The sequence below is a fragment of the Somniosus microcephalus genome, unplaced genomic scaffold (genome assembly GCF_052327205.1).
Source record: "Somniosus microcephalus isolate GS21.2 unplaced genomic scaffold, FLI_Smic_1.0 scaffold628, whole genome shotgun sequence".
NCBI lineage: Eukaryota > Metazoa > Chordata > Chondrichthyes > Squaliformes > Somniosidae > Somniosus > Somniosus microcephalus.
The window spans coordinates 73564-87050 of NW_028225815.1; the positions used below are offsets into that span (position 1 = coordinate 73564).

At 45.3% G+C, this 13487-nt stretch overlaps 1 long non-coding RNA gene across 3 annotated transcripts; it reads right to left on the minus strand.

Annotated features, from left to right (window-relative positions):
* Positions 1 to 678: 678 nt before the first annotated feature.
* Positions 679 to 11445, minus strand: LOC147081239 (uncharacterized). Of its 3 annotated transcripts, none has more exons than XR_015076775.1 (3): positions 11301 to 11445; positions 2797 to 2968; positions 679 to 828 (listed from the first exon to the last, which is right to left on the minus strand). It is a non-coding gene; the product is annotated as an uncharacterized LOC147081239 (long non-coding RNA). The 3 variants fall into 3 exon arrangements; XR_015076774.1 differs by lacking the exon at positions 11301 to 11445 and adding an exon at positions 4742 to 5449; XR_015076773.1 differs by lacking the exons at positions 679 to 828; positions 11301 to 11445 and adding exons at positions 835 to 988; positions 4742 to 5449.
* Positions 11446 to 13487: the final 2042 nt, after the last annotated feature.

Consider the following 13487-nt stretch of genomic DNA (forward strand, 5'->3'; position numbering starts at 1 on the left):
CACGTGACATAATTAATCAAATGAGACAGGAGACAAATACATTAACAACACACAGGTGAGGCCAGAGGCACAGAGACAAAAAAAACCGAACAACTTTATTAACTAGCCTAATTACACTGATGAGACCAATTACTCGAGAAACAGGTGAGGAGAGGGACTCAAAAGGCACAGCAACAGCGGTACACCGAGGCCTCAAAAACTGCCCTCAGGCGGTGAGCAGAGGGAAGTGCCACTGAAGCCATTACAGTCTCTCTCTCTCTTGCTGTATATCGCTGTCTCTCTCTTCCCTCTATCTTTGCTTTACTCTCTCTTTCTGTCCCTCTTTCTTTCTCCCTGACGCTCTCTTGGTCTGCTCATTCTCTGTTTCTGTCTCTGTCTTTCACCTCTCTCTCTCTCTGTGCTTCATTATATCTCTGTCCCCGAGTTTCGCCTGTATTTCTCTTTAAGCCCCCTCTCTCTGTTTCTGGCTCCACTTGTCTCTGTTTGTTCCCTTACATCTGCCTGTGTGTTTGTAGATGTCTTTGGCTCTTTCTGACATTACCTAGCTTCCTTCATCTGTTACTCCTTCTCTCCCTATATCTGACTCTTTCAGTCTCTCTAGCCTTATCCCTTTACATTGCTTTCCCTTTGTTTTTGTTCTACTGCATCTTCCGCTGTCAGAGTAACATTTACCTGGAATAGCACTTTGAAAGGAACATCGAAACGCACATGAATCCGATCAGCATAATCAGCGCCAGAAGGTAACTTTCTCCGATTAACCAGTTCCAGGTTTTAGATACACACCATTAGCCAGAAGAGAAGAGTAACAAAGTGGCACATTGAGCAGGCCTGTAATAAAGGTGGAGTAAAAGTATCACATTGCAATCTTCATAATTCACGTTTATGGTAAGAGTTTATGATGGTACATTTCAGGTTAGATTGAACTTATCTTGATGAAATAAAGCGCTGGCCCCTGTTACAAGACAATAACTTTCAGCTCTTGAGAAATCTAGGGGAAAGTCAAAGGCATCTGAGATCAACTTAGCTGAAAGTGAACATTTGAAATGGCCAGCAAAGCATATCTGATTTCCAATTTTATTTTGCAAGAATGAAATTGACCGGAGAATTGGAACAACCTCATTATTTCACTGAAATATATAGACCCAGGAATTCGGTTTGGGAGCTTCCCACGGGTGCAAGCCCCCGACCTGCACTTACCTTGCACGCTGGCCGTTGTGCTGTGGGCCTGCTTGGAAATCCAATCCGGGGCCTGGTCCAGCTGCCAGCGTGCAGTGCTTGTGTATCCCAGGGGCGCAGTTAAATCGATGCGTCCCCTGGGATCATGTGGGCCATTGAGAGCCAATTGGAGCAGGGAATGCTACATTCATAAGAATGACAGGAAGAGCTGTCAAAACTTTTAAATACTACGGCCCCAAAATAGCACTAAATTTCAAATAAATTTTTAAAAGTCACATTTTTAAAATAAACTATAAATTACATTAAATAACTAAAACAATAATTTAAATTTTTGAAAGAAATAATTTTATTTTCTAACGGGGCTAAAAATAAACTTACCTTGCTTTAAAGTATTTAAATTAATAAACCTGTGGAAAAATTGTTTAATTTTAATTAATTCACCACTTACCTTGTAACTTCTGGAGACTTACCCTCCCGGGAAAAACTAAAAAAAGCATAAGTTCAATGCGCACGCGCAGCCTCTCCCGTGCATGCAATCGACCTCTGAACCCCTTCGTTCAGGGGAACGGACGTGCCGGTATCCCACGCATGCGCAGTGCATGCAGGAATCCAGCACTTCCATTGGGCCTACGGCTGAGTACCATTTCTGGGCCATTAAGTTCTTCTCGACCACCCCCTCATTCTATGCCCACAGTAAATTCTAGCATCTTATCTGCAAAGCAAGACTAAGATCTGAAAAAAATCCAGCTACTCATACCTGCAACTACCACCAGGTTAGGTACAGTAGGAGTTTAACACAAAGTAAACCTCCTTCAACATTGTCCCTTCAAACACACGTAGGGCAGGTACAGCACGGGTTAGATACAAAGTGAAGCTCCCTCTACAATGGCCCATTGAATATTTCCATTGCCGGTGCGGCACTGGTCAGATGCAGAGCAGAACGTCCTCTACAATATCCCATCAAACGCACACATCAACTACCGTCAGGTTATGCACAGTAAGGGTTAGATAAAGCAAGCGTCAGATACAGAGCAAAGCTCCATCTAAACGGTCCCATAAAACACACCTGTGTTAGGTACAGCATAGGTTATATACAGCATAAAGCATTCGCTACACTATCCCAACAAACACTCCCAGTGAAGGTGCAGCATGCGTCAGATACAGAATACAATGTCCTGTACAATGCCGAGTCAAACACTCACATCAAATAACATGAGATGAAATACGGTATGGTTTAGATAAAACATGCGTCAGATAGAGAGTAAAGCTCCATCTATACAGTCCCATTAAGCACTCCCAGGGCAGGTAGAGCACAGTTTAGATACAGTGTGAAGCTTTCGCTGCAATGTCCCATCAAAACCTCCCATGAAGGTATAGCACGGGTTAGATACAGAGGAAAGCTTTTTATACACTGTTCCATAAAACAATCCTAGGTTTGGTACAATACGTGTTTAATACAGAATTAAGCTCCCTCTGTATTTTCTCCTCAAAGACTCACGGGGCAGGTACAGATCGAGAGATGGAATAGTGCTCCATCTACGCAGTCCAATCAAACAAATAGATGCCTAACACTGGCAGATATTCATTTGTAAGACTCAGGGTAGTAAAAGATTGTCATACCGCCCAGGTCAGCGAAATGTGGGCCAAGTCCTCTCCCATTATATCGGCGAGGCTTTCTCTTGATGTATTGGAAATACTGAAACTTGTCAGCAGTGAGAGTGGTGCCAGGTATGTCAAGGAGCTGAAGAACATATGTTTGATCCAGGCTTTCCTGTTCTGAGATGCCAGTTCACTGAAATGGAAATCAGAATCATTCTCTTCAGTAACTGTTGTAAAACAGATTCCACAAGTCCACCAAATCAGTGTAATAATGGAAACTCTGCACCGCAGGAAACCAGAAATCAACAACAGTGATCCGAAGCTGGATCATTTCTTAATATATGAGATCAACTATTATTACCATAAATTTATCTCATTTAGAATCTATGGGAGTAATTTCAACTTTGGGCGCAGATGCAAAATGGACGTTTTTGAGTTGGACGCCACTTTATGCCATGTCCAATTTTCCCTTTGATTGACTTGATGGTGTATGTTGGGCGCATAATTCTATATCGTCGATTTTACACCATCACACAACGTTATAATAACCCACCACCGTATACTTTATTCCTGATCGGTCCTACCCTGTCTAACTAATTGTTTAATTTTGTATATTTGTAAAAGCCCTTACTATTTGTTGTTATGCTACCTATTGTCAGCTTAATACCCCATTTTAAACCTTCCACTCTCCCGTTTGAAAACGCCATTAAACTTTTTGCATTCCACGTGATTATATTTAACATTATTAGCCCCAAACTTCACCAGATGGCTTCATTTGAAGTTTCGCATTGTGGGTAATTTTAACTCTGGGAGATAGTGTTCAATGGGCGATGTCCATTTAGCCGCCCATTATAGGCCCGTTCGAATTTCCTTGCCGTGGGAGTAATTCTGGTTGTGTGCCATGGTGTAAAATGGGTGATAGTGAATCGGCAGCCGGTTTCACATCTCTCCCGAATGACTCTAATTGAATGGAACATTCCGTGAGGTTTATCACGAGCAGTCCAACCCATATCATCCGTTTTACATTATGGACCATAGTTAAATTGGCCAACAGTATGATGTGCCCCTTTCTCCCAATATGTGATGGTCACTATTTCCAAGGTTCTCTCCTACTCTCAAACCTGAAAATTTAAGTTTCAAGGCCAGTCCAAATCTAAGTTATGTTCCCGTTACAGAAACATTCTATTTTCCATAATTATTATAGCTTTCAGCTCAAACTCTTTTTAGAATGCTTTGTGCATCCACACGCATATCGCTCACTCCTGACTCCAGGCCCTTTGCGCTGCTCGCTTCAATTCTCTTCAATGGTAAATGATTCCAGGATCTCAGTTCACTTTGCATAAAATGGGTCATTCGACTTCTGTTCTTGATTCTAATTCCCCAATTCTACCTCGCGTGTCTTGGTATATGAACAGAACACAATAATATTTTGAACTGTCCCATTAACTTGAAATCTTGGATAAGATCTTCCTGAAGTATAATATCTGCCGAAAAAGTAAGTCCAAATTTCCTATCTAAATATTCATGATATGATAACAGCTTATCTTTATATAGCGCTTTTAATGTAATAAAACGTCCCAATGCGCTTCACAGGAGCGTTATCAAACAGAATTTGACACCAAGCCACATAAGGAGATAATAGGGCAGATGAAAAGTTTTTAACGAGCGTCTTGAAGGAGGAAAGAGCAGTAAAGAGGTGGCGAGGCTTGGAAAGGGGATTCCAAACCTTAGAGCCTCGGCAGTTGAAGGCAGGGCCGCCAATCATGGAGCGATTAAAATCGGAGATGTGCAAAAAGCCAGAATTAGAGCAGCACAGGAAGGAATATCGAGCCCAGTCTCCTATCCCGATGCCCCTTCAGTTATAATAATTTTTCTGTTACCATTTCTGACAATGTTGTTTATTCCTATCCTTGTTTGCCCAGTCTCACTGCACCTGTCCTGAACACAACTCACACTAAAGCCTCACCTGCTCTCCTCGAGCTGGCTCCTGGTGGTGCGCATGCTCAGCTCACAGTCCTTCTCCAGCTGGTTCAGCGTGTTCTCAACTGTCCGGTTCACCATCTGTTCTATTGTCGCGCACACCTCTTGGATCTGATTGATGCAACATGTTGGCTCCCAGTCCAAATGTTCCAAAAAGACATAGGAACTACCAACAGATAAATAAGAGGCTTCCCATTCCGAAGTACACACTGTATTCTCTTATCCACATCGATGAATAACTGATCCTACTGCGACCTCCCTACCTCCAGGCTGTATTTAACTGAGAGATCGGGGCAATGTTTCCGACACTAACTCAATGGGGTTCATTTTAATTGTGTCCAATAGTTTGAAACTGGCTATATCGGATCGACTAATTAGTGGGGGGGGGGAGGTTTCTAGAGAACAAATAATAAAAATGACAACGGAGAAGGTCATAGACCTAGGTAGCAGTAGGGGAATTAAAAACCAGAGCGTGTCAGGAAGGGACAGAAGGTATGGAGTAAAAGGTAAAGTAGTAAAAGGGGAAAAAGCAGGAACTAAGTGTCACAAAACATATTTGAAAGTTCTTTATCTGAATGCACGTAACATTCGTGACAAAATGGACGAGTTAACGGCACAAATAATTACATATGGGTATGATCTTGTGGCTATTATGTCCGTGTGTAATTGAGACACGGACTGCAGGAGTTGGTTATAACAGTTCTTTACTGAGAGGTGACAACTTGGAACTACTATGCAAAAGTTACTACACAGGCTTATATACAGGGGTGGTCACTACTGGTACTGCAGTATACAGGGGCTGCAGAATATTGTTCCTTCTGCAAAGTACATACACTACAATTCCTCCCCTTTTAGCTAAACAGTACATAACATCGATTAATAATTAAATAACATATTTACAATTACAGTTGCTAGATACATTAGTTGAAGTTAAGCAATTATAAGTTCAGTCTTTGAGGAGGTTTCCTGATTCTGTCTGGATAACGCCTCTTTGGGGTATCAGGTTCTTCTGGCAAAGTTGATTCAGGATCAACGTCGTTGTTTGGTTCGCCTGCTTCCAATATCACCGATTCTGAGGTAGATGCAATTGGTACTTCGGTTTCATCGCCAGGTGTACCGGATCATGGTGTGGAATTGACGTTTCCAGTGACTCTAGAATCTGGTCAGCATGGCGTCTTACAATGCTCTCTCCAATGTCCACGGTATACATTAGAGGTCCTTGCCGTGTACAGATCATTCCTGGCTGCCATTTCTCTGTGCGGTAGTCCCGGGCCAAAACTGGTTGACCTATCTTAAAACTCCTGGTCGGCCTTTCATTCATATTCTGAAACTGCCTGTTCTCCACATCTCTTCTGATGTTTGGCTTAACCAAATCCAAGCGGCATCGTAGTCTTCGATTGAAGAACATCATGGCTGGAGTTTGGTTGGTAACCGCATGTGTCGCATTCTGGTAGGCAAACAAGAAGTTATCCATCTTGTGTTGTAGGGGTATGTCTTAATTACACATTGCCTTGATAGTCTTCTTGAATGTTTGAACGAACCTCTCAGCCAATCCATTGGTGGCTGGATGATATGGGGCGGAAGTGTAATGCTTAACACCATTGTTCTTTAAGAACCTCCAGAACTCTTCAGACACAAACTGTGGTCCATTGTCGGAGCAAATCTGTTCAGGCAGCCCATTTCTGGCGAATATGGTTCGTAAGACTGTGATAGTTTTTTCTGTGGTGGTTGAGGACATTTTTATTACCTCTGGCCACTTTGAATGTGCATCCACCGCAATTAAAAACATTGAGTCCATAAATGGACCAGCAAAATGAATGTGCACCCTTTGCCATGGAGATGAGGGCCACTCCCATGGATGTAGAGGGGCTGGTGGTGGGGCGTTTTGGACCTTCTGGCATCCTGTACAGCTCTTGGTCATCTCTTCGATTTCTCTATCGATTCCCGGCCACCACACAAACGCTCTGGCTAAGTTCTTCATTTTTACCCCTCCCAGATGACCCTCATGAAGCTCATTGAGCACTCTATCCTTCAATTTGGGTGGAATTACTACTCTGGACCCACACATCAAGGTTACATAGATACATAGAAGATAGGAGCAGGAGTAGGCCATTCGGCCCTTCAAGCCTGCTCCGCCATTCAATGAGATCATGGCTGATCATCCAAATTCAGTACCCGGTCCCTGCCTTCTCCCCATATCCCTTGATCCCTTTAGCCTTAAGAAATATATCCAACTCTTTCTTGAATATACTTAATGAACTGGCCTCCATCGCCCTCTGTGGCAGAGAATTCCACAGGTTCACCACTCTCTGGGTTCCTCTGCACACTGACAGCTGTTTTCTTCTCGGCAAGAATGCTGGCAGCAGTGGTTCGCCATGTGCTGGCCATCCCTTCACCGTTAGATCATAGACCCAGGAGAGTGTCGGGTCATTTCATGTTTCCTTTTCTATGTTTGCATTCATCACAGGGAGACATTCGACGATGGTCGAGTGGAATATCTCCACTGGATCCACTGCAGGTGCTTCTTCCACTGTCGGCAACGGTAGGCGCGACAATCCATCAGCATTCCCATGCTGTTTAGTTCCTTTGTACTCGATGTCATATTGGTGTGCCCCTAGGAAAAGGGACCACCTCTGTAGCCGTTGTGCTGTCCTTATCGGTACTCCGTTCTGAGGGTTGAAAATGGAGACAAGAGGTTGATGATCAGTTAGTAGAGTACATTTCTGACCGTGCAGGTAGTGATTGAACTTCTTCACCCCCGGTACCAAGCTGAGGGCCTCTCTGTCAATCTGGGTGTAGTTACGCTCGGCTGAAGTTAACGAGCGTGACGCAAAAGCTATCGGCCTCTCTGAACCATCAAGGAATTTATGTGAGAGTACCGCTCCATTGCCGTAAGGAGACGCATCACACGCCAGTCTTATCGGTAGTGCTGGGTTGTAGTGAGCCAATACTTCTCTTGAAGTGATTAGGTCCTTACTCTTCTGAAAGGCCCACTTACATTCATCGCTCCATTTCCATGCTACTCCAAATTTTACTAGGGCATTCAGTGGGTACAGAATTGTGGACAAATTCGGCAAAAACTTATGGTAGTAATTCACCAATCCGAGGAATGACCTCAGTTGCGACACATTTTCAGGCGCTGGAGCCTTAACTACCGCTTCAATTTTGTCAGGGGACTTATGTAACCCCTCTTCATCAATCACGTGGCCACAATACGATGTTGGTTTCTTAAAAAACTCGCACTTGGGGCGATTGGCTCGTAGCCCATGTTCTCTTAGTCTAGTGAGCATCTGCTCTAGGTTGGCAAGGTGTTCACTGTTATCTTCACCTGTCACTAGGGTGTCGTCCAAGTAACACTGAGTCCCCGGAATCCCTTGCAGGACTTGTTCCATCACTCTTTGCCATATCGCCGGAGCTGATGCTACTCCGAATACCAGTCGATTATACTGGTAAAGACCTTTGTGAGTGTTTATCGTGAGATACTTCCGAGAGGATTCTTCAACCTCCATCTGCAAATATGCTTGTGCTAGGTCAATTTTTGTAAAACGCTTTCCTCTAGATAATGAGGTGAAAATATCTTCTATCCTCGGAAGGGGATATTGTACTGTGTGAAGGACTGGGTTCACCGTCAACTTGAAGTCCCCACAGATGCGAACCTTCCTTGGCTCCTCAGACTTATTGTTTAACGTTTTCTTCATGACAGGAACGATGGGTGTTGCCCACTCCCTCCAGTCTACCTTAGATAACACGCCTGCATTCTCCAGATTCTCCAGCTCTGCCTCGACGGCTGGGCGAATTGTATATGGTACCGGTCTTGCTTTGAAAAACTTGGGAATTGCATTCTCTTCTATTGTTATCGAGGCGGTTATGCCTTTAAGAGTTCCCAGTTCTTGTTGAAATACCTCTTTGGCGTTAGCTAAGATGGTTGACAATCGTCCAGGAGTGACGTCGTCATCCTTTTTACCAGCCACCGTCAGTGCCTGAATGGAGTGCCAGTCAAAACTTATCTTTCTGATCCATTCACGTCCCAATAACGGTGGTCCACCATCTTGCAGTATGTACAGATACAATTTCTGTATTTCCTTGCCGTTGTATTCGACAGGCACCCTTATTTTTCCTCTGGGGTATACTTTTTGCCCCGTATACGTCTTCAAGACAATGGATGCCTCTTTCAAGGGTATGTGTGAGAATTGCCGCTCGTAGTCTCGTCGATTCATGACGTTCAGAGCTGATCCTGTATCCAATTCCATTTTGACTTGGGACCCTGCTATCGTGAGGGTGACCCAAATGGTTCGGTGATCCTCTTTTGCGATTACATTGTGAAGTTTGAGACAGCTTAGTCTCTTGTTCCCGGATTCACTATCGCTCATCTGGTCTTCGGAACTACTGTCCATCATCTTTTGTACTTTCCTGTACTGTTCCTTAGTAGCCTTTTTGTTGTCATTAGTCTTCTTCCCTGACCTGCAAACTCGTGCAATGTGCCCCGTCTTTCCGCATTGCCTGCATATTTTGTCCTTGGACCAGCAGTCCTTCTGGTCATGGGTTGTTCTGCCGCCGCAATAATATTTTTCTAATCCCCGTGTCATTTCGTGGGTGCCGTATTCCTGTGGCTTTTGCTGTATTTCCGCAGCTCCCCTTGCTGCTGCTTCATACGATACTGCCACACTGAAAGCCTTATCTAGCGTCAGCCCTTTCTCTGAGAGTAACCGCTTCTGGGTTCCTTCACTCAGGAGTCCACAGACAAATTTGTCCCGTAGGGTATCTGCCAGTCCTGCTCCGAACGGGCAGTGCTTTGATAGCTTGTGTAGTTCTGTAAGGTCATTAGCATTGCTCTCATCTTTATGCTGATTTCTCCTGTGGAATTTAAATCTTTCTGCTATCAGCAGCGGTGTAGGATTTAGGTGTTCCTGTAGGATATCAACAATTTCGTTAAAAGTCTTTGCCTTCGGTTTGGCTGGAGTAATCAGGTTCTGCAATAGGCCGTACGTTCTTGCGCCCGTTAGGTTTAGTAGTACCGATGCCTTTTTCTTATCAGCTACTTCATTTGCCTCGCATTATACCTCGACTCTTTCCACATACGTGGTCCAGTCTTCTATTGCATTATCGAAGGCAGTGTTATTGCCAGTCTTCGGCATCTTGGAAATCTAAGATGTCGCCTCCCGCGCTTTGCCTTCTTCCCCGATTTAACAAAGTGGCGCCTCCTGCGCTTTGCCTTCTTCCCCACTGGATTAAGATGGCGCCTCCCGCGCTTTCTGTCTTCTCTGCTGCTGCTAGCGCTGTTGCTGGCGTTTTATGCCTTGATGGCGATGCCCTATGGTCTTCGCGCACTTCCCCCCGCGTTGCTGCTAATGCCACTCTCTGCGGTTCGCGTAGCAAACTGCAGCTCCTCGCGGCTTTCTGCGCATCTCATTTTTATTATTTCCCCGTCGTCAGAGCAACCCTGCGGGACACTTGCCTCCCTCTTCTCGGGTCTGTGCGCTGCCCGGCTTCGTAGCACCGGCCACGCCCTGTGTGCTCCACCCTCTCTCTCTCTCCTCTTCCCGACAACGCTGCTCGGCCCCGTTGAAAAGCCACCGATCGAGCTCTAGACCGCCGCAGCCCAGGAAGGATCAGTGTACTACCTGCCACCAGCCCGATTAGCGGAAACACCATTGACAGAATAACCAAGCCCCGCTCTCGACAGGTTCTCCTGCAAATCTTCAACTCCGATGAATCAGAGGTGGATGCCCACGGTCGACGCCCGTTTCTTCTGTTCGTTTGATTTTTTTTTTCTTCCTTCTGGACTCGACATCTGATAACTTTGCTTCAGGGATGGATCCCCATGAGGTGATGCAGACTGTAGGTAAGTTCGGATCTGCTCGTCGCCAGTATTATGTCCATGTGTAATTGAGACACGGACTGCAGGAGTTGGTTATAACAGGTCTTTACTGAGTGGAGACAGCCTGGAACTACTATGCAAAAGTTACTACACAGGCTTATATACAGGGGTGGTCACTACTGGTACTGCAGTATACAGGGGCTGCAGAATATCGTTCCTTCTGCAAAGTACATACACTACAGTGGCCATTACAGATACATGGCTGCAGGGTGACCATGACTGGGAATTAAACATACCAGGGTATTTAACAATCAGGAAGGACAGGCAGGAAGGAAGGAGAGGTGAGGTGGCTATGTTAATAAAGGAAAGAATCACTGTAATAATGTACTGGCCGTGCTAGACGTGCTCCTATCTAGTTATCCAGCAAGTTAAACACTTATTCAAAATAATTCTTCGTGAAGCCGTTTGCTGTTTTGAAGCTTTACTTGAACAAATTTGTGAAACTGTAAACAAATACAAAGTATGTTTTGTACATAAACTGAGTACTATACATTCGATATTACATAAGATATAACATATTTACAACAGTAGAATAGATTAATTGTATAACTAACTAACATTTGGACTCACTTCTGTAACTATCAAATATTAACCTTTTATAAACATAGTGTTTTCAAAATACTACACTGACAACGTTGCTATTATGCTAACAAACAAAGATACTCACAGATATTGCGCTTGGCCTAACATAGAACATCAGATTTCATTGGATTGCGAACCCTTATGGAATCCTCCATTACTGCCAGGTTCTTCCTGGAATTCTACTTCCTGGGATTCTGCTTACTGAGTCACACAGGAAGAAAGGTACGAAGGTCAAATGACCATTCACAGGAAGAAAGGAACAAAGGTCAAATGACCTCACACAGGAAGAAAGGAACAAAGGTCAAATGACCTCTGTTTCATACAAACACACTGCTAACACAATAACCACCACCTGAGGGTGCTATCTGCATGTAAAAATGTCCAGAATGTCACTGCTGTATGATAGCTACCACCAGAGGGTCCAGAGCACTCCCTGTCTGGGGTCGTTAACGACTCCACATAGTCCGAACTCTACTTGTCACTGGAGTCCTCTGGCGACAAAAGAAGAACCACCTTAGAGACAGTCCGTCAGTGTCGACGATAGGATGCAGCTTCCGTAGACTGCTGTCAGGGGATAGGTTGCGTTCTGCTATGCACAGTTCCAATCTGGGTATGGTGAGGTCTGGCTGGGGCGCCAACATGCCTCTATCAAAGTCGAAGCCGATTTTGCTTTGTCCTTCTTGAGTGGTGACCTTCAGATAAGCCACACTTGCAATGGCCTTAGCAGATGCATCTGCAAAGACGCAAAGCTCTTTGAATTGGGCATTTAAGGGAGAGAAAGATGAATAGCAGTGAGGTATTCGGATCTCCTGTAAGTCTTGGAGTGAGTCTCTCCCTCTGTCCCACTCTGCTTCCATCTCTTCAGGGAGAGGTGAATCCCACTCTTCAGCGCATGTGGAGAGTTCCCTGAGGAGCAGCCTGCCTCGTATGGTGACAGGTGCTAGGAAGCCGAGAGGGTCGTATAGGCTGTTGACTGTAGAGAGCACTCCTCTACGTGTGAAGGGTTTCTTGACGTCTAAGACTTGGAATGTGAACGTGTCTGTTGCTATGTTCCACGACACCCCTAGGCTACGCTGTAGGGGGAGGTCATCAGTGAAGAGGTCTAGATCCTTGACGTCCTTAGCACGATCTTCAGGGGGGAATGCCTCCATCACTGCTGGTCTGTTAGAGGCTATCTTACGCAGCCTGAGGTTGGATAGTGCAAGTAGTTCCTGGGCTCGTCCGAGGGTACAGATGGTCTCTGCTTCGGTCGGCAATGACTGCAGTGCGTCGTCGACATAGAACTCTTGTTCGATGAACCCTCTCACATCACTGCCAAAGTCGTCGTCTTCCTTGGCAGCCCTCCTTAGTCTGTATATGGCGACAGCAGGCGATGGGCTATTCCCAAAGACATGGACACGCATTCTGTAGTCCACAATGTCTCTATTGGGGTCATTGTCCCGATCCCACAGGAAGTGGAGGAAGTCTCTGTGGTCTTCTCTACCACGAAGCAATGAAACATGTGCTGGATATCGGCAGTGATGGCGACGGGCTCTTTCCTGAATCTCATGAGCACTCCCAAGAGGCTGTTACTAAGATCGGGCCCTGTGAGGAATACGTCGTGGAGAGAGACTCCCTGATATGGTGCACTGGAGTCAAACACCACGCGGATCTGACTACTGCATGGGGTAAGGTAGCTTGGACGACCAGTCTCCAAGATGGAAGTCTTGAGTGTGCTCACCTGAGTTGGCTTGTTCTCTAGTGTGTGACGTCCTACAGGGTACACATTAACGAGGCATATCTTGGAGCATGGTCTTGCTCTCACTCCTTCTCCACACACCTCGGTGCACCTGGATGTAATCTCCAGACCAGCAGCTCCCTCTCTCTCCCCGCCGTGCTCTGAAGCGGGAGGAGGCGCCTCTGACTTCCAAGGAGCTGGGCCTGGGTGCAGTGCTGAAACGTGCCGATCACTTGCACATTCAGTGCATTATGCATCTACCTTGCAGTTCTTGGCGAGATGGCTCGTGGAATAGCAACACTTGAAATATATAGAGTTCTCTTTAAGATATTGTTTCCGATCTTCCAGGGATATCTCCCTGAAGCCTCTGCACTTCTTTAAAGGATGGGGCTTGTTGTGGATAGGGTATTGTTTGCTCATATCCTGAGGTTTCTTCTGAATCTTAGTGAGCTCAGTTGAGGACACTTTCATTTTGTGGACAGATATTGGTGTCTTTCCATGTCTGTCGAACTTGTCTCTTCTGGCAAGTGCTGGGTGGGAGGAGAAGAAGTTGAA